Source organism: Mustela nivalis, assembly GCF_964662115.1.
Source record: "Mustela nivalis genome assembly, chromosome: 3".
Taxonomy (NCBI): domain Eukaryota; kingdom Metazoa; phylum Chordata; class Mammalia; order Carnivora; family Mustelidae; genus Mustela; species Mustela nivalis.
The window spans coordinates 131,264,271-131,285,889 of record NC_139022.1 but is presented as its reverse complement, the minus strand read 5'-3'; the positions used below and the strand labels follow the sequence as shown (position 1 = coordinate 131,285,889).

The window sequence follows — 21,619 nt, the reverse complement described above, 5'->3', positions numbered from 1 at the left end:
AACTTGACCTATTTAGTATTGTCCAGAGAGATTCTTCTCTGAAGTTCTGACTGCCTCTGGAGCTGGGATTGAAGGAGAATTATAACCACTAACTGATCCCGAATTTGAGAGTAGCTGTGGTAGACAGATGTACATGCTGTATTCCTGTTACCCCAGCATAGTCTCCATCAGCTACCTCCTTGGGGGTATAAATCTATTTGCTTTTCTCCCAGTGGGTCCAGGGATGGGTGGGGATGGTAGGATGAAGACAGGGAGATAGGAACACTTTATTCTGCTTTTCCCATAGCTACTATATGTGAATAGAAACCTGTTTATGGTAATTTATTCTCCCCCTTGATATTTTGGCCTCATTTAGGCTGGGGATTAACATGATCAAGAGACAGCCCTCTGGGTTCCTTTGCAATGATCTAAAAATAAACAAAGCCCTAAGGATCCATTCCTTCTTCCCATTAATTTGAAGGAAGGCAGATGGTGCCCAATAACCTGGTTTGAATTGCCAGTAAAGCTCGTCATCTTTTTGCTAAGCACTTGCCGTTAAATTTTAACGGTTGGTATCAGATGGTATCAGATGGAATGAACTCAGAAAAAGGTTACTCTGTGCCCATGGTTCAGGAAAGCAAGAAAAGGAGCAAGTCAGAGGAGAGTGTTTTAAGGGAAGTGAACAGTTGGGGAGGACTCTGAACCATTGAGACAGCGGGGAAAGTATGGCAGATGGGGGTGAACTGGCAAGAAAGAAGCATTTTCCAAGAAACTTGAGGACGACCAAGTTGTAAATTCGAGAGCTCAACAGTGTCTCACTTGTCATTCCTTTCCCACCATCCTTACATGCGTCTTGGGCAGTCCATAAATGCAGACTGAATGAGCGAGGCCAACCTTTTGGTGGAAAGTCTAACAGGAGGAAAAGAGCAAAGAAAGTAGGGCCAAGAAAGGGAGAAGACATGATTCCCAGCAGGGACTGCAAAGATGAAAGCAAAGAGTCCTAGACTGGGGGACTTGGGTTGTAGTCCTGACCCCGATATGATGTTGCTGAGAAACGTCTGACAGATCACAGATGGCGGAAGGCGGGAACCACCTTGCTGAAGTGACCGGCCTCCTTTGTCTGGAACTGGAACTCAAGACTCCACACCTTCTATGGCTCTTTCCACAGACCTCAACAAACTTGTTCCTTCTTTGTGTGCTCAGTGAATGGCTTATTGATTTTTCTAACTCAAAATGATTACTTTTGTTGGTTTTTTAAAATGTCAAAATTAAGTGGTCGGACTGGAAGATCGATAAGATCCTTCTCCACTCTGAAATTTTATTGTGCGTTCTATTCCATTTGTAAAGGGCCAAGTTTGTGTTGTTTTGTTTTGTTAGTACCAAAATGTTAGGGTTCTCCTTCCAACTTAACTCTGCTCTGAGTATGGGAAAAGCCTGGTGGGTTAATTTCCCTAGAGTTCATTCCACAATCGCCTCTAGCCTGGTAATCTCTGCTCTGGGAATCAGATCTCGCTCTGATGCTGGCCTTAGGTAACTTTCACCTGCCCTTTATCTATTCTTTTTATGTCTTCATTATTTATTTTATATATATATATATTTTTTAGGGCCCAACTCTCCCTCAGGCTCATTTCATGTGGCTTTGGTCAGGCTGACCCTGCACCTCACACCCCACCTACCAAATTTAGCCAATTGGAATATTCTACACCCTCAGGCCACAATGCTTCCTTCAAGAATAAGAATTTAAATCAACACAGCTTGATGAGACTTGGCCTCAGGATTTTTGCCAAAACAATTGAAAATGAGGTTCCAACTTTCTGCAAGAGTCGTTAAACTACATGAATAGGAGCTTGAAGTTTCAGATGGCCATCAGCTCTTGAGGGGATGCTGGACCTGAGAATGAAGCCAATGAAGAGGAAAACAAAACTGAAAAGTAAACAGAGACGAATTCTGGGTGACACCAGTTGACTACCTGGATCAAGCCATACCTAAAGGTAGATTTACCCCTGGAGTCTTCAGTTCCATGAGCCAAGGAATCCCCCCTTTTGCTAAAGTTTGTTTAATTGCTTTTTTTGTTGTTGTTGTTGTTTGCAGTGAGAAGTGTTTCAACTAACACAGATACCTTGTTTCTCAGGGCTGTGTGCAGAGATTGGGAAGGAGAACATCCGCAATGTAAGAAGCCAGTACAGTGAGCAATACCATGCAGTCTGTTGGGTTGCAGGAGCAGAGAGCAGGCTTGAGCAATATGATGATGCCAGAGCTAAAATCCAACTGACCAGTTTATATCTGATCTGTTGCAGTCATAGAGGCAATATGGTGAGGTGGAGGTTGGCAAAGTACAGTCCTCTACTCTGGCAAGTTAAAGAAGACAGATTCCTGGGATTTCCCCAGATCAACCTATTCAGAATCTGGGAGTAGAGGCTGAGATCTCCTTTCTTAAAAGATTCCCAGGGTACCCATTGAAGTTTGGGATCCACTGTCATAGTAAGGAGAGCTCAGATTTTGAAATCAGAAGGTCTGGATTTGAATGTGGCCTCTGTTGCTTACTACCTCTCTGGTATCAGACTAGGAACTTAACCTTCTTTCAACCTCAGTTTTCTTATCAGTAAAATGGGACTAATACCTCATAGAGTTGTGAGGATAGATAAGGTCATGTGTGCATATAAAGCTCTCGAACCAGTGCTTTATCCAGGTATTGTTAGTATTAAAATCTAAAGCTATAAGAGAAGGGAGCATGCCTGAGAAGTCTCACAAGGACAGATAAACATTACATGTGAACGACGGTGCTCCCAAGAGCTCAGGACATGGCATGCAGCATGGTTATGATAGAAGGTTCTTGAGTCAAGAGTGCCAGACTCACATTCTGGTTCTGTCCCTTACTTGCTGTGTGATTTCCTGCTTGACTGCTTTGTGCCTCAGTGTTCTCATCTGTAAAATGGGATTAGGAGTGGTACTTAACTCACAGCATTTTGGTAATGATTCAATAAGAGAATGAATGCAAAGGACAGAAACAACACTTACTAGTTTTCCTTTTTTCTAATTACAGTAATTCTTTTCCCATATGCTTCACAACCACATCACCTTATTCTTCCGGGACCCTTTCCCACTGGCTCTTGCCTCTGTTACTGGATGAAGGAATTAGATTCAGAATGAGGGGCTCCCACTCCTAGGTCTTGACTTGAGTGAAGCCCCCTACAGAGGGCTCTGGCTAGGAAGTGGTTGAGGTACCTGCTTTGTGCTGAGGGGCCTTGTTCCTGTACAGACAGCCTACGGTTGGGAGAAACGTCTGGAACTTCAAACTGACATTTGCAAAGTGTCAAAGCCCTGGGCATTTCCTCTCTGATCAAGCCCTAGGAAACCTCGGGGCCCAATGGATTCATTAAGCAAACGAAGAACAAGCTGCCATCTTTGGGCAGTAAGTCATTGTGATGGACGTAGCTCTCTAGTCCTGCCTGAAAGATCCATGTAGGTATGGAGCACCCCACCCAAAGATCTGTTCAGTACAACTTTTTGATGAAAAAAAAAAAAAAATCTATCAAGCCATAGAATGACAACATAACTGCAGAAGCAAAACGACTATTTATTTGGCTGTGTTGTGAAAGTTGCTTGAAAGAGTTAGAAGAAATGTCTTACCCTGAAATCCATGTTGGGCCTCATTTCCCTCACTGGTGAAATGAGAAGATGATCTTTGGTGTTTCTTTTAACCTTGGTTATATAAGACTCTCAGATTCCCCATTCCAAAATGTTATTCAGAGTTGCTTCTTTTAGGAAGTCTCTCGATCCCTCTAAATTTCCAACAGGATGGGTGACATCTGCAGTTGAAACCAGGCCATGTTGTGGAACAGTTGGCAAATTTAAGTTATTCTCTTCTCACTAGAATGGGTGCAGGGCTGCATATTAATTTACAATTACTCATAAAGTAGACGGCAAAGGCTTCTCTTTTGTCAACACTTGGACATACAAATTAGGTAATATTGAATGGGCAATGAATATTTCATTTCCACCTTGCCTCATGGTGCCAATCACCTTAAATGAGATGAGATTAGCATCAGAAGTGACTCACACTTGGTTAGGTATCCAAGTCTGGCCCCTCAGACTTGCTGCATTTTGGCCTCAATGTGTGAGCCAAATTCTCTCTCTGACTCTGCAAGGGCAGAAGCAGTGCCACATTAAAGCCTACTTCCAGTTTATGCTGGGTCTGAACGTCAGTGTTTCAAAGTTGTCTCTGTTTCTGACAGTATGGCACAACAGATTCATAGAAAGGTTGAATGGAATGAAAATATAGAAATAGAATTTTATAAAATTCTGGCATAAAAGTAGAAAAAAAATCCTCTGGTTCATGAAAGGGGAAATCAAAGCCAGGACTGTAAAGCCAGGACTGTAATGGAGGGCTGGCATTTCAGCAAAAATTCTGACCCAGACATAGACCCTGATACCTAAAGGTTGGGGTCTTGACACTAGCCAGAATTCTAAGAGATGTGGCCTCAAGCCCTTGCCAGGTAGGGAAACCAGATCTGAGCTTCAGCATAAAGCTGTGAGCCTTGACAAGTTACACTGTCGATAAAATGGTGAGTATAAAATCTCCACACTTGAGTCTAGGAAAGAAGGAAGAAAGCTTGCCGCCTGTCTAAGGCCCTGGTTTAATAGAAGACAAAAAAAGTTATGTCCAAGAAACCAAGTCTGTGCCACATATGGGTGTGGTGTCCAAATGTATACTAATATGAAGTTAGCACAAGCTACTCAGGTCAGTCGAACCCTTAGGATAAAATAGAAGCAATTGTGATACTGCTGGGACTCAAAGAGCCACAAAGAACTCACACAGGGAAATCAACCACCATGAGAGAGAGTCAGCAGATGCAGCAGAAGGATAAAGAGCACCCTAAGAATCAGAGATAATAAAAGTATCTGTAAGAGACTATAAGAATATTTGAATATTCTTATAAAGAGATAAAATAAGAATATTTGAAATTATTGAAGATCAGAGAGAAGGAATAGAATGATAAAGCAGCAGGTTTTAAAGAAGTATACAAACAGAGCACATACGTAGGTCAACCAACTACTTCGCTTTGCCCAGGACTGTGGGATATCCCAAATAGAGTCTTAGGCAAACCAGGCTAGTTGCCTACTCTACCTCTAGCTGGTGATTGAAGAGATGGTAATAAAGGAACTATTCACAAACTTATGGACAGCGTTTGGGGAGCCCAACAAGGAAGAATGAAGCACTCTGAATCCAACAATAATTCAAAGCCGCCTCTTAGTCTGAAGGGGGAAGAAGAGGGTGTGGTTCCTAAAACCCAAGAAATAAGCTCCATGGAGCACACTGCCTGACAGGAGCCTTTAGTGGAGGGAAACCCATAAATTTCCTCCCACCTTCTCTCTGAGCTCATATTGGGGCCTCTCATTGGCTAAACTCCACCAGCAGCCAAAGGACAAGGGCAAAGCAATAGAGGTCAGCCTCTGGAGACAAAGAGCAAGATAAAGAAGGATGCAGAATGGATCTTGAGGGACAAATAGGGGGAAAAAAAAAAACCCACATGAAAAACGCACAACTGAATTGATCATCTGAAAACCTATCCATGAAGCAACATCTCCTATGAAGACAGGTCACACAATATCAGAATTAGGAGAAATTGGAAACAGGAAAGCCGAGCCCTGCTGACATATTTGGCAGTCACCATCAGTGTGACATTGTGAAAACTTTCCATCAAACCCCTCAACCATTACTAAATTATGGAATCTTTCAAGAAGAGTTCTCAGACTGGACATCCATGGGTCAAATCTTATTTGCCATGTTGTTCAACCTCTACAATAGTTTAAAATAAATCCGAATGACCCAACAACACCGGAAAAGTCAGGAGAACTCACAAAAGAATATAGATTTCTAGCTTTCTTGTTTCTGTGTTTTTGAGCGGCCACACTTGCCTAAAGGAACTTGTTTGGGTGGTCCTCAGCCCATCCCAGTTCCCCGCTGGCCACGCCTGGCCCGCTTTTCTCATTAACACGACCTGTTTGCTTGCCCTAGGAATCTGAGTTTGCAAACCTCGAATGAGCTCTTTCAGCTTTAACAATCTACAAAATTTAACTCAGGCTGTATTTTTTGCATATGAACATAGGCTTTTTGAATTTTCTAATCTAGGTAGGTTGTGAAGTTGGCAGGTGTTTATTCTGGCATATTTTCATGTACATCTTAAACACAGCGCATATGCAGCTTTATGAAGCATATGGTTTTCCATGCGCATAACTACACTTTGTTGATTTTTTCCTTCCCAAAGTTCTCCAAAAGCCCAGTAGAATAAACACAAGCTGCCACTTGGAAAACAGTTCTGAGAAGGAGCCCAGCTGTGGCAGAAAAAGTGAGGGTATGCAGAAAGCTGCGAAGTGGCCATCTTCGGGGTACAGGTTTCTGTGGTTCGTGAATACCGCAATACTTCGTCTTCCCTTTGCACGGTGCGTGGGGAGCATGGGTGGGAAGCAGCTCACCCTTGGGGTGCCTTTGCTTTCTCAGCCTGTGGTGCAGAAGGAGCAGAAAGGCGAATCCAGCCACTCTCTCCTTAGCAGACCTTCGGTGGAAAACACCCATTACTGGGTGGTGGGCCCTGGGTTATGATCTCCTGCCAAGGGCTGTGGCAGGAGGTCACAGGGAAAAGGAGATTCTTTTCCAGGCTCAGGGGAGAGAGAAATCTGAAAAGGAGTTTTCCTCTGTAGATCAGCCCTGCGTAAGACGTGCAAACAGTGAACCATCAGGCCAGGAAACCTTAGATAAGCGTTCTTGGAAATGGCACGTTCATCACCCAGAGGGATCAGGACACTGGCGCTGGCTCGCCAGCATTCTGGGCTCAAACTGACTGCTTGCCGGGCCCCTGGAGGACCCCCACTCCCATCAGCCCTCCCTCAGGGCTTTATCTGTAGTCAGCTCCAACTACTGCTGGAGAATGATTAGTCCAAAGGATTAAACTGTTGAAAGAGAAGCTTCTAACTCTTTTTCTAGAATAAACAAGTATTGTGAGTTGAATATAAATTGCAAATATGCACTAATTTTCCTGTAGATAAGATGGGTGCTAATCACCTTCACCTCAAGGAAAGGTCAATACGTTTTGAGTGTTTCAAGCTGAACTAGCACCTGACGCAGTTGTTTAGGAGAAAAGTTTTCCTTGATGTCTCCTGTTCCGTTAATGGGCTCTCTGTGGTTGCCTGCCGGTCACCATTCCCACACCTTCCTGCATTTCTGGTGCCTCCTGGAGGCTTTATGCCCCTGTCTTACCCTGTCCCTCAGCCCCCACAACTTACCTCTCCTCCTTGTCACCATGTCCCTGAGGTTTCCTGCTGGGTAGGATGCCAGTAGAATTTCCTGTCCAAACCAGGACACTTCTAAGAGTAAAAGAGTGCTATTAATAATGATACCTACGTGACAACATTTTCTCCGCCCCAAAGAACAGATTTGTATTTCCACACGGGTCTTCTGTTCTTATCTTGCCCCAACGAAGCTCTCCAGGGTTGGGGATTCTGCTCTTCGGCCCTGTTTGCAGGTGAGCTGAACGAGCGGCAGGTAGCGGCAGGTAGGGCGTTTGCCCCAGGCTGTGTCAGAGCAGAGCAGGTGGCGAAGGACACCCACTTGGATGTAAAGAAATCTGATGCCTACCCTTAGGAACATTTCATTTAATTTGGAAAGTCAGGACTGGCAGGAAGGAGAAGTGCTTGAGACAGGTTTGGAGGAAAAAGTGGTGTGTTGCTTTTAAATTAAAATAAACTCCACGGGTGCGGTGGGGGTGGGGTGGGGTGGGGGTGGGGGGTGGTTCAGTGTGTTAAGCAGCTGCTTTCAGCTCAGATGCTAATTCCAGGGCCTCGGGGCTCCCTGCTCAGCAAGAGTCTGCTTCTCCCTCTCTCTCTGCAACCCCCCAGCCCCACTTCTGCTTGCTCTTTTGCACACTCTCTCGCAAATAAATCATTAAAATCTATTTTAAAAAATAAAATAAAGACGATCTTAATTAACCCTACATCCCCACTTGCCTCAACAATGAACAACAAAATTCTGAACTACTGCTGACAGAACTGAGAACTTATGTTCTGTGTGTGGCGAAAAGAAGGAGCTAGACCACAGAAAATGAGGAGTGGTTAATAAGTATATGAGTGCAACCAATGAGGGACAGAGGCAAAGGACCAAGGAGGGCCGCTTTTAGATGTAGCCAAAGAAGGCCTCCTGGAGGAGGTGACATTTATCTGAGACCTGAGGTATGAGAATGACCCAACCGAGTGAAGGGGCAGAGGAGAGTATCCAGGCAAAAGGGATAGCATGTGCAAAGGCCTGGATTACTAGGGCAAGCCCGAGGTCCTAAAAGAAGCTCATATGCCTGGAGGAAGGGGAGGGAAGGACAGTGTGGAATATAGTAAATTGGAGCGGGGTCTGGGATTTTATGGCCTCTGTAAGGAGCTTGGATTTTATTTTATTTTATTTTTAAGATTTTATTTATTTATTTGACAGAGAAAGATCACAAGTAGGCAGAGAGAGAGAGAGAGGGAAGCAGGCTCCCTGCTGAGCGGAGAGCCCGATGCAGGACTCGATCCCAGAGCCCTGAGATCATGACCCGAGCCGAAGGCAGCGGCTTAACCCACTGAGCCACCCAGGTGCCCCTGGATTTTATTTTAAATGCAATGAGAAGTTTGTAAAATTTGCATGTGCTGAAACACGCAGAACTTAGGTGTACTGTTCTACCAAGAATAAAAGTGCATACAACCTATAACAAATTCCCTAGTCATGATACAGAATATTTCAATTTCCCCAAGAAAGGTCCTGTATGTCCCCTTCAGCTCAAGTACGACCCCTGGTAGGTAATACCACTCTTCTGATTTCTTTCACCATAGATTTGTTTTTCTTCTCCTTCTCCTCCTTCTCCTTCTCTTCCTCCTCCTCTTCTTTCTTCTCCTCCTCCTTTTTCTTCTTCCTCTTCTTCTAGAGACAGTGTGTGTGTGTGTGTGTGTGTGTGTGCGTGCACAAGCAGGGGTGGAGGTGGGGGCAGAGGGAGATGGAGAGAGAGAATCTTGAGCAGACTCCATGCCCAGCAAGGTCTCACAACCATGAGATCATGACCTTGAGATCATGACCTGAGCTGAAATCAAGACTTGACCTTTAACAGACTGAACCACCCAGGCATCCCTGTTTTGCTTATCCTTAATTTCATACAAATGAAATCATATACTATGTATTATTTGGATCTAGCTTTTGTTCACCATAATGTTTTTAGATTCATCCAAGTTATTGATTTCTTTGTATTGTTAAATATCATTTAATCCTAGGAATATACCACAATTGGCTTATACACTCTCTGTTGAAGGATGTTTTCCTTCAGTTTTTGGCTTTTATGACTAAAGCTGCTATAAACATTTCTGTATGAATCTCCTTGAGGACATATATTTCACTTCTTTGGGGAAATAACTGGAGTGACATTGTTGGATTCTAGGCAGGTATATTATTACTCTTCCTTTTATGTTTTGAATTAGTCCATTTTATGGAGGAATCATTTACATGTGATAAAACTCACCTATTTTAAATAAACTTTTTAATGAGTTTTAGCAAATATATACAGTGTGTAAACATAACCACCAGCATAACAAAGAACATTCATGTCACCCCTCTCCCCCAGTTTCCCTGATGTTGTCCCTTTGGAGTCCATGAGTTCCTCATCTTTTGTCTTTGTCAACCACTGATAGAATTTCTATCACCATAGTTTACCTTTTCTAGACTTTCATGTGTTAACGAAATCATGTTATGTAATATTTTATGTCTCATCTCTTTCACTTAGCCTAATGCTTTTGAGATTCCTCCTTGCCGATGCGTGCATGGATAGTTGATTCCTATGTATTGCTGAGTAGTAGTCCGAGCAGTGGATATGCCACAATGTGTTATCATCGGTTGATGGACACTTTTTTTTTTCCCCACAATTTGGGACTGTTTTTAAAAAAAGCTGCTATAAACATTCAAATATAAGTCTTTGAAGTTCTACGTTCTATTTCTCTTGGGTACATAAAAGCGAAGTTGCCGAGTTATGTGATAAGTGTGTATTTAATTTATATGAAAGTAAAAAATGTATTCCAGACTAGCTGTGTCATTTTGCATTTCTACCAGAAATGCATAAGAAAGCCAATGACTTCATGCCCTTTTTAATTTTAGACATTGCTGTTAGCATGTAGTAGACTGTCATTTGGTTTTGATTTTGACAGTTCGATTACAGTCATGTCTAGGCATGGATCTCCCTGAATTTTTCCTACCTGGAGTTTGTTGAGCATTTTGGATGGTGTAGGTTGATGCTTTTCCTCCAATTGGGGATGTTTTATTACTTCTAGCATTCTTTCATTCCCTTACCATGACCCGCCCTCCTCGTGGGACTCGAATTTTGCCTAGTTGATGGTGTTTTCCATAGGTTCCTGAGGTGTTCCACAGGTCTCTGAGGCTCCGTTAATTTTTTTTCATTCTTTTTTCTTCATATTCTTCAGATTGGACGATCTCAATGGACCTATCTTCATATTTGCTAAATCTTTCTCCAGCCACCTCAAACATGCTGTCAAGTGGCTCTAATGACTTTTCCCTTCAGTTATTGTACTTTCTGACTCTGTAGTTTCTGTTTGGTCCTTTTATATAATTTCTATCTTTTTATTGATATCCTGTGTTTGGTGAAACATTGTTCTCGTAATTTCCTTTAGTTCTTTAGACATGCTATACTTTATTTCTTTGAACATTTTTAAAATAATGAATTTAGATTCTTTGTTTACAAGTCCAATGTCTGTGCTTTCTCAGAGTTTCTACTGCTTGCTTTTTGCTTTCTGTCATACTTGCTTCTTTACGTTTCTCATAATTTTCTTTTTGTTGATAATTAGACATTTTAAATGATGTAATGTAGCAACTCTGGGAATCAGATTCTCTTGGGTCCCTAGGGTTTGTTCTTGTTCTGTTTATTGTAGTTACTGTTGTTGGTTTGCTTAGTGACTTTTCTGACTATATCTGTAAAATTTATATTCTTCATTCTTTGTGAGTACTGAAGTCACTGCTTAATTAACTTAATGGTCATCTGATGATTAGACAAGAGTTTGTCTTAAAACATCTAGAACCCATATGAGTCTCAGTTTTTGCCAAGGGCTCTGCTTTAATGCTGGAACATGCATGCCTTGAACAGTCAGTCAGGCAGCTGACATTTCTACCTTACCCTTCACTTGCTGCTTGTACAGAGCCTCAAAGTCAGTCAGAGCTTAGGACTTCCTCAGATCTTTCCTATGTGTGTACACAGCCCTATGTATGCACATTGCCTTTTAGATTCTCAGGGATATGTTAAAGCTTTTAAAGTTCTTATGGGCATCTCATCCCTAACTTTCCCTTTTAAGCTTTTTGGTTAGTTCATTGTTTGCCCCAGTTGTTATCCAGCACCTCAGACAACCACGAAATTAAGCAATTGCCTTTAACTGTTTTTGGCTAGTGCCCCCAGAGAGGCAGTGGGTGAGTTCTGACTCAAGTCAAATAAACACAGCCAATGGGATCTTCTAGGGAATCACCAAACATGTCATCTAAGGACAGTTCTTTGGGAATGGGGCTTTGAAGTAGCTCCAATCCTATTCTACCTCCTCCGGAGCCTGCCAGGTTTTTACCATGACTTAGGGGCTGTTGGTTTTAGAAACTACTCTGGAGCTGGAGAATAGGAAAAGGGACTAGGGCAAAATGCCACAGAACTTGTGTTCTTCCTGAGATTTATCTGTTTTTCTTGAATAAATGCACCCCAGACTGTTAAAAGACTGGTTAATTTCCAGAGTTCTGAAAAAGTTGATTCTAACCATTTTTGCCAGGTTTTTTTTTTTTTATTGCTTTTATTGAGGGAAGAATTTTCAAAGATCCTTACTTTGCCATTTTCCTCATTTGGGTCTAATTTGCATTTCCATAATGACTAATAATATTGAGCATCTTTTCATGTGCTTACATGCCAGTCTTATATTGTCTGATAAAATGTCTGCTCAAATCTTTTTTTCATCTTTAAAAAATTAGGTTATTTGTTTCCTTGTGAGTTTTGAGATTTCTTTATATACTTTCTATACAAATCCTTTAACAAATCCATATTTGGCCAACATTTTCTCCCAGCCTGCAGCATATATTTTCAATTTTGTAACAGTAAATTTCAAAAAAGCAATTTTCTTTCTATTTTGAGGAAGTCCAAATTTATGTATTTTGTGTCTTTTCTAAGATGTCCTTTCCTGAATCCAAGATCAGAGGTTTTACTCTAGAAGTTTTATAATTTGAGTCTTATGTTTAGATTTCTCATCAATTCTGAGTTCACTTTTACAAGTGATGTGAGATGAGAGTTCAAGTTTCATTTTTTTGTATCTGCATAGCCACTTGTTCTTGCACCTTTTTCTGAAAAGTTTGCCCTCTCCCTCATTGAGTTAGCTGACACCTTTGTCAAAAAAAATCAATTTCTCATACATTACAGGTCTATTTCTGGATTCTCTATCCTGTCCCATTGTTCTATATGTCTATCCTATGTCATTATCACAGTTTGATTACTATAGTGTTATAGGAAGTCTTGAAATTGTATAGTGCAAGCCTTCCAATTTTCTTCTTCTTTGAAAAGGTGTATATTTAACTTTATAAGGAAATGCCTACAGTATTTCAAAGTAGTCATGGATTTTATCCTACAAACAACAATGCATTACAGTTCCAGTTGCTCCACAGACTTGTCAACATTTGAGTTTTCTGTCCTTTTTAATTTTAGCCATCCTAATGCAGTCTGATGTGGTATCCTGTTATAATTTTCACTTGCTTTCTCTTAATAACTACTGATTTAGAACACCCTTTCATTTGCTTTTTGGCCAATCATATGTCTTCTTTTGTGAAGTTTCTTTAATAGGGATTTTTGTCTTCATTATTGATTTCATATATATAAGAACACAAACATAAATACACACACACATATGTATATCAAACCATTTTCTCAGACTATGACTAATTTTTTCATTTTCTTAATTATGTCTTGATGAAAATTGTTTTAATTTTGATGAAATCCATTTGGTCTTTTTTCTTTTGTGGTTAGTGCTTTTCATTTTGCCCCTAAATAATGTTTGCCTGCCCCCAGGTTGTGAATTATTTTCCTAAGTTTTCTTCTAGAAGCAGTGTAGTTTTAGTTTTATGCTCAGATTTGTGACTCACCTTGAATTATATTATTGACCTAATAGCGGTTAGTTTCTTTTTTTCTAGATGTTTATCCAATTGTTACTGTATCAGTTCCTTTTGCCCTTTGATTGACTTTGGTAATTTTTTGAAAGGTTTTAGGTAGAGAAGTGATGTGACATATTTGTTGATGTGAGGAAAATGAACTGGATGCAATGGGGAGTTGAGTGTGGAGGCTGCTGCCAGAGTCCAGGCTCCGTATGACAGTGGCTACCACCAAGTTGCCAGTAGTGGAGAAGTGGAATAGAATCATTTGTTTAAAGCGATGGAGACTGATTTGTGTTGATCCTGCCTCCTTCCCATTTTCAGGCATCTCTGCCATTTCAGCACCCAGAAAGAGACAGCATAATACAGCAGACAAGTCCATGAATGGTGAGTCAAGTTCTAGGAGTTTTTGTCCAGGCTCTGCCATTGAGTCTTAACTAACTTTGTGAAGATTCTGTTTTCCCATTAAAAACCAGGTCATCAATAAATGTCTTCTTCTACCTTCAAATTATGACTCTGCTGTTCTCTCTGAATGCTCCAGGAAAGGTACTGGTGAATGTCAATAAACTCTCTTTGTTCCATACCTGATTTGGGCTCTCTGTAACACTATAAACTTCACTTGTTAACGTATCCCCTTAAACCATACCCTTCTTGATTCCCTGTTTTGATGGCCGACACTACAACCTATGCAGCTTCTCAAATCAGATTCCATGAGATGCCTCCAGGACTCCTCTGTCTCCTTGACTTTGCACACCTAATCCCCAAATCCATTTCTTTTTGATACTATTCATGCTCTTATCTAAATTGGAACATTTTCAAAAACGAAGTAGGCACTATTAGTAGTTATGCCAGGACAGTAGGTATAAACCAGGACTGCTCTAGGCAAACAGAGATGTGTAATTAGCCCAGGGCTGAGAAGCAGAAAGAATCCCAGAGTCGTATGAGAAACACTGCTTTTGAAGAACTGAGAGAATTGGAATCTGACTAGCTTAGGGGTGTGTGTGTGTGTGTGTGTGTGAGAGAGAGAGAGAGAGAGAGAGAGAGATAAAGGTGTAGAGTAGTGAGATGAAGCTAGGAAGGTAATTGCAAGGTTAGGTTCTGTAAGTATAAAATGTTTCTTACCTTTAGAATTAACCATGAATAGTAGACATTATTGGTAGCCCACTTAATATTTGTCTCCCTTGCTGCCTAACAAAAGCCATTCCCCATGTAGCCAGTTCAGTGGGAGCCAGCCCTATCCCCAGCTCCAGTGGTAGGTCTGATTGATCTGAGGGTCATCTCTGTCCCTTTGCCAGGGATTGTCTCATGGAACACATGACTCAACCCTAGCCAAGGGTATATTAGGGGAATTTTTTGGAGCATTTCCAAGGAAAGTTTTCTCATTCCTAATAGAAAACCACAAGAAGAGATTATTATGTCTCAATGTCATGCCTGTAATTGCTGCAGCCATTTTAGCTCCAAGTCTGAGGTTGCAGCAATCACTGATGGCAGAGTGAAGAGATGGAAAATAGCAGGATCCTAGATGACTTCGTGAGCTGCTGTTCAAGCGACCCCTGCCCCACCTCTGGACTTTGTCAAATATGAGGTGACATTTCCTTTTACCTAAGTCCTTTGAGTTGGGATTTTTTGGGTTACTTGGGGCCAGTAGCACTCTGCTATGCCATGAAACTTTAGGATGTGAAGCAGTGACCTTGTCTTTGTGAGAACTGGGGAAGGTGACTTGCATGGCACTTACTGTCACTATCATTTGTTGGGACAATTATGGCTGCTGTTTTTCTTACCTTGTATTGTTGTTGGTATTTCTATGTGATCATTTTGAATATCCAAATAGTCTGGAAACTTTCTGCATTGAGGACAGAGTTGGACCTTTTACTTCTTTGTAGCCCCACAACACTTTACATAATCCATACATTTTTGTCAATTATGAACCCCCTCTTTATTCCACACACAGATTCTTCCAGATGACGACCAGAATGCGATCTCTATTTGGAGATAATAATTAGTCTCACTTTTATTGGCTTTCTCTTCAGTGTGGAGGGAATTACTGGATGAATGAAAAGGAACATGGTGGCCATGTGGCCTGTTGCCCCCAAGTACTACTTGGAGACCAGCCTGGCATGGAAATGACCAGATGTTTGAAGCTGAGCCACTGGTGAGTGAAATAAATAAGTTCGATGTCACACTTCCCATCTGCGTGGACAGTTTCTGCACTGCAAAGCCACTAGTGCCTATGATCTCACATGATTTTTAACTCTTTCCTAAACTTGCAGTTGGAAGGCTCTGGAAGGTTAATTAGACCACACAGGTGTATCCACTGCTATTTATTTGCTTCTAAGAGTGGCTTGACACAAATCACTGCCCGAGTACATAGATGCTTCTGGACCTGATGGGGACACCTGTAGAACATGAGGAACGGCCAGGCAAAGGCAAGAAGAAGAGAAGTAGAGGAATTTATTAGACCGCTCTGAACAAGCAGAGGAAAAATAATGGCCCAAAGTGTGGGATATACCAAAAATAGGCTTGTCTTCCAGATTATCGTAAGACAGGAGCTGGGTCTCTCTTTTTCTCTCTGTCTCTGTCTCTGTGTCTCTCTCTCTCTCTCTCTAGCCCTAATAGTTAGATTATTTTTTTCCTTTCTTGTGATGCAAGTGCCTGACTTAAGCTTTGACTGTTGAGACATCCACTTCAAAGACGGCTTTCTCCAATAAACACATTGTCGGCAGTAGGACTCGAGAAAGAGCCTGCCTACCTCTCCAACTGAGATTCCTTTGTTTTAGAAATCTTAGTTGATTTCCATAACTGATCATTTGGGCCCCTTGTCTTTTCTCTTCTCACACTTTAAATTCCCACTCTTCTATTTATTTTAAAGATTTATTTATTTATTTGAAAATAAGAGATCCTTAAGCAGACTCTCCACTGAGGCAGGGCTGTATCCCAGGACTCTGAGATCATGACATGAGCTAAAGCCAGGAGTCAGGTGCTTAACGGCCTGAGCCACTCAGGGGCCCAACCCACTCTTATATTTTAAATTCACCAACAGTGTGCTTGCAACACTAGACCCCAACCTCAACCCAATAAAGCAGAATCTCTGGCCCCTGGGCCAAGAGCTCTTCCTCTCTCTCTCTTTCTCACTCCCTACTTGCAACCTTGCTGTGTGGCCCCAGGTGTGCTGTGTAACTTCTGGCTCTTGTAAGTAATAAATGTTTATTTTTTCAAAATTCCCTGATGGCTGCTGTTGAGGGGATCATGCAGTCTTAATAAGAACTGTCTGGATCAGGCCAGTCGTAATGTTGGTTTGGAAAAGGGAGGTATCTGTGCGAAGCTGACCAGGGCCCAGGGCAGTGCCCCTTGGCTTTTCCAGCCAACAGCATTACCATGAAAAAGCTGAGACAGGCACAAAACTCTCTTTTTCTCTTTCTCCCCCACCTTTCCTTTGACACTGATTATTTTTCTGAGTATACTATTAATATATGCTCTTTCTGAAAAATCTGAGAAACGGAGGAATGTGTAAGAAGAAAACAAAAATCACCCAGGCACTTAGCTCCTAATATTTCAATATATTTCCGTGCAGATTTTTATCCCTAGTTGTGTGATCATTGATTGAGTCCACATTTCCACAAATATTTATCACTGTCTGTGTGTGCTGGCACCTTGCCAGGCACTAGGAAAAAAGTTGTGATCAAATGCATAATCCTTTACCTCCTGAAACTTTAGGTCGAGCAGAAGTAACATATAAACGCACAGATGCACTCAGAAGTATTTAATCTCAAACTTGGCAAACTCAACAGAGGACAAATACAAATACTGAGTCTGTTGAGAGAATAGGGGTCCCAACCTAGCCTGAGTGCATCAGGGAGTGCGCTTGAGGAACAGACTTTGAAACTGAGGCCAGAATGGTGAGAAATCGCTGGCCAGGAAGTGGGGGGGTATGTGTTGGACCAAGGGGATAGGGATAGGGGCAGGCAGGGAACTGAGGGAACAGGAAAAGTCCCAGTCGAGGGAACAGTTTGCCTGAGGTCCTGATGAGGGGACAGTGACTAGTGAAGGGTTTTGTGGAAGTTGCGGAGGGTAATGGTCAAGAACCTAGAAGGCAGATGTCAGCAAACTACAATCCATGGGTCAAACCCAGCATGCCACCTGCCTTTATAAAGTTTTTTTGGAACACAGACAGGCATGAGGTAAAATTGTTTTATGACAAGTGCTGTGGGAAGAAGTTGAAGGAAAGTGGGGAGGAAACCTAACCAGATTTCCTTGTAGAAGGAGACCTCTGGACAAAGTGGGGAGGGCAGATTAGAAATGGGGACTGTGGTGGATATAGGGAGCCCCAGAGTATCCAGGAGAAAGGGGTTGGTGGTTTGGACTAGGGTTATGCTAGGTGAATAGAAGAGAATAGATGGGTTTTAGATCTTTTTAGGAATTGTTATGCGGCAGGACTTGGAGACCGATGGGGTAGGAGAGAGGCATCCAGGAGCATTCCGAGATTTCTACCTGGTACACCTGCCGGGATGCAGGTATCAGTAGAGAAGAGAAGCAGGATTGAGGAGGAAAGTCATGAGCTTTGAACCAGTACCTGCTTACTTAACCCTAGTGAATCAATAGAACCTACCCCCTATTACTGGGCATGTAGATTGCTTCCATTATTATTTTTTTAATAATGCTATTGTAAACTCATTTGTGCAAACCTCTGATTGCTTCCTCAAGATCCAACCTAAAAAGCTGAATGGCCGGATGAAAGGCCAAGCATATTTTTAAGCTCTTTGACCCATATTGCTAAAATGCCCTCCCGAAATGTTATTTCAATTGATAATCCTACCACGATGTAATGCTGAGGCCAATTTTGGTCCAACAGGCCCCAAATTTGGTGTCCAAATCTGTTCTCTGACTTAAAAAAAAAAAAAAAAAAAAAAAAATTCCATTGCTTCTGGCTCCAGATATTACTGCTTCAAAATTTGCCACATTTGAAGGATTTTTTTTGTGGTGCAGGTCTATTAGTTGATCTTTTTAGGAGGTGGAAAAAGAATGTTCTTCCAAACTGTGGTTGACATCCAAGGTAGGAATCCTGGCATGCGAGCCTTTCTCGGTCTACTTCTCCTGGGTATGATAAAAGTTCATGTAAAACCCGAGTCCTATTATCCCCCTGAACTATGTGAGCTGGTGTTCTGGGCCACCTTACTGTCTCCAGAGAGGCTTTTGTTTTGTGTGGCACATCCATCTCCTGCCGAGCTCAACAGCCTCTTTCCCGGCCTGGCAATTTCAGCTGTCGCCCAGAGCAGCCAGGCTGATGAGACCTTTTGGAGCCAGGAGCAAGCCTGTCGCATCAGGGAAGCTTTCTGCGGTCCCAGTGCGGTGACCTAGGAGTCCTGGCTTTGGAGCCAGGCGGTCCTGGGCCAGATCTACCCATGACAGATCGGCTATGTTGAGAGTCTGCGTGACTGTTCTGGTTTCACTTTCTCATGTGTAAAATGGGCCTTCAGTGGCTACTTCCTAGTTTTTGTGACGAGTAGTGATGCAGCCTATCAGGTCCTGAGACCAGTGCCTGGCGCTGAGTTGGTGTGGGATCTATGGTGCTTTATTAAAAAAATTAAAAAATTTAAAAAACTAAAAAAAAAAACAAAAAATGGTAGTGTCCATGCAGTCGAGGACCTGTTGACCTCCTCATCTCAGTCCCTTCAGCTCTGAGACCCTGAAGTCTCTTGCCACACCAAGCTGATTACAGCTCTGCCTTTAAGGTGGAGGAAGGTTGTCTGGGAAGGGACAGATGATGAGTGAGGTTAATTTCCTAATCCTTTTTTCAGATGGTCGGCCCTTAGACCAAGGTAAGACAATCATGGGTGAGGTATAGTGGGGAACCTGTCATCCCCAGCCGTCTCACTCACCAGCTGATGTACCACCTGAAATGTCCACTGTTGAGTTAGATTACAATGCTATCTTTGTTAAAAATATAGGTATCTTCTAGGGGAGGTACAAGACCTTAGCAGAAGCTCTGCAGTCAGATGACCTGGGGGTAAATCCCAGCTCTGCCACGTACTGGTTTTGTGACCTTGGGAAGTATCATCAGGGCTCTGTGAGTTCGTCCATCAGTTCCCTTATCCATACAATGGGAATAATAATTGGGTTTGGGGAGGAATGAATGACAGCCTGCCTGGGACCTAGCACTCCACAAAAGTTAGCTATTGTAGGTAGCTATTACTAAACCCTGAGAAGGAGGGGTGGGTGGTGAGAAGGTGAGTGGGAATAACTTAAGTTACTTTCTCCTTACGTGGGTGAATCTCCATAGATTTGTAAAATAAGCACTGTTTACCATTCCTGTTTCAATGATGGAGGGAACTAAGTCTCAGAGAGATCCACAGAGGGTGAGTCACACAGCTTTATCAGGATGCCCTCAAGAAACAGGCTGTAGCGCACCCCCCCACACACACACTCCACTGCAACCACAACTCTTTTTTTTTTTTTAAGATTTTATTTATTTATTTGACAGACAGAGATTACAAGTAGGCAGAGAGGCAGGCAGAGAGAGAGAGAGAGAGAGAGAGAGAGAGAGAAGCAGGCTTCCTGCAGAGCAGGGAGCCCGATGCAGGGCTCGATCCCAGGACCCTGAGATCATGACCCGAGCCAAAGGCAGCAGCCCAAACCACTGCGCCACCCAGGCGCCCCTGCAACCACAACTCTTGAGAACAACTTTCCTGCCTTCCCAAGAGAGGATGAATGATGGTAGCCCTTGAACTCCACCTGTGCCCCCTTCCCCTAGACCGTCTGTGTTGGAGGGCTCCCAAATGCTGTCCGGTTTGGAAGACTGGGGCTTTGGTTTGGAGAGCAATTTGTAGAAGCTAAGTTGGATCCCAAACCCAGAAGCCATAGAGATTTTACACTTCGGCTCCTATGTCGATGACTCGGCATTTAGAGATGAAAATTCATCTCTGAGACTATGTAGGCGACTTATTTACAGACGATTGATCCCTTTGTGTACTATGGCCAAATCCCCTTCTGGCCTCGTGCCTGGTGACGTGGGGAAAATACCACGGCTGCAGTGGTACATTTCCATCTGCCGGGCATTCTCTAGGTTCCTGGGGGAAGTGAGTCAACCATCTGTCAATACTATGGATTTGGTGTCTTCACAGGGGTTCTTGTGTGAGAGTTTTTATAATGCTTCACACACTCCTACCTCCATCAGCCACAATTATGATCTCAAACCCAGAGGCCAGGCGCAGAAGCCCCCTTCCTCCTCCAGCTTGGAATCTTCTGGCTGATGGAGTTAGAGAACCTTCATTTGATATGTGGTTAACAAGTCCCTGCTCTGTGCAAAACACTATCCTAGAACAGGAGAGAAGTCTCCAAAAAATTTAGTATAATTCAGACAAAACTGAGCTCTGGCATTATAAAAATATCTCCTACTTATGAAGCATTTACTCTGTGCCACCCACTGTGCCAAGAACTTTATGGTTCGTCCTCCCCAAAGACTTTGGTTGTATGTCCAGGTGTTATTCTCCTTTTATTCAGTGAAAATAAGGCAGAGAGGTTAGGAAGCTTGCTCAGAATGGCTCAGCTGGGCAAGTGGTGACATTGAATTTCAAGCCCAAGTACAATCAATTCTTGCTATTCCTGGTAGTTAGGTTCTGTAAAGTCTCACAAACATGGAATTAGCAAATACAGAGACATTGCTTCGAGGGGAAAGGCAGGGCTAGGCTCCTTTTGTTGCCCCATATCAGCTGCAGACATGTGAACTGGGGGACTCAAATTTTGCATTGCTTTGCCCATATCTGCAAAGGACCACGAAAGTGCTATAACTATTGATTTTGGAGTTACAAGGAAATTTTAGCAAGCAGGCCAATTTACAAATTTGCAGATAATGAGGACTGGCTGTAGTCTTATTCTAGAACATGTTCCGGCATTTCTTCACAATTTACCGTGCAATCAGCAGCTCTCTGATGGCCTCCAATGATCCCCACCTCCCAGCCTTCATGTCTGTGGTAAGCCCCTGCCCTTGAGAGTATTTCTGGACCTAGTGATTGATTTCTGATGAACAGAATGTGGTTTAAAGTAATAAGATGTCACTTTTAAGATTCGGTTACAAAAAAAGACTATCACTTCCATACTGGACCCTCTGTTTTTCTTTCTTGTTTGCTTTGTGGAAAGCCAGGTGCCATGGCGTGAACTGCCCTAGGGGGAGGCCAATGTAGCAAGCAACTGACAGAGCTGGCAAGGAAATGAGGCTCTTGATACAGCCATGATCTTGTTCCTGACCCACCCCGTGAATGAGCACATGCTCCCCGAATCAAGTTCGGATGAGATGACAGCCCTGACCAATGCATCAGTTGGGACCTTGTACAAAACCTTGAGATGGAGGCAGCAAGCTAAGCCATGTGTGAATTCTTACCCCCCAAAACTGAGATAATAAATATTTGTTGTTCTAAGCCACTAAGCTTTGGGGTAATTAATTACCTAGCGGAAAGTAACTAA

General features: G+C 42.6%; 2 long non-coding RNA genes across 5 annotated transcripts; one reads left to right on the top strand and one right to left on the bottom strand.

Moving 5' to 3' along the window:
* Positions 1-1,869: 1,869 nt before the first annotated feature.
* LOC309861611 lies at positions 1,870-21,577 on the top strand. Of its 2 annotated transcripts, none has more exons than XR_014310048.1 (6): positions 1,870-1,970; positions 6,249-6,423; positions 9,268-9,431; positions 13,487-13,549; positions 15,193-15,314; positions 21,300-21,577. It is a non-coding gene; the product is annotated as an uncharacterized lncRNA (long non-coding RNA). The 2 variants fall into 2 exon arrangements; XR_014310049.1 differs by having other exon boundaries at positions 21,296-21,577.
* On the bottom strand, positions 1,964-7,520 carry LOC309861610. Of its 3 annotated transcripts, none has more exons than XR_014310045.1 (3): positions 7,382-7,520; positions 3,610-3,866; positions 1,964-2,904 (listed from the first exon to the last, which is right to left on the bottom strand). It is a non-coding gene; the product is annotated as an uncharacterized lncRNA (long non-coding RNA). The 3 variants fall into 3 exon arrangements; XR_014310046.1 differs by having other exon boundaries at positions 3,610-3,849; XR_014310047.1 differs by having other exon boundaries at positions 3,610-3,849; positions 7,264-7,394.
* Positions 21,578-21,619: the final 42 nt, after the last annotated feature.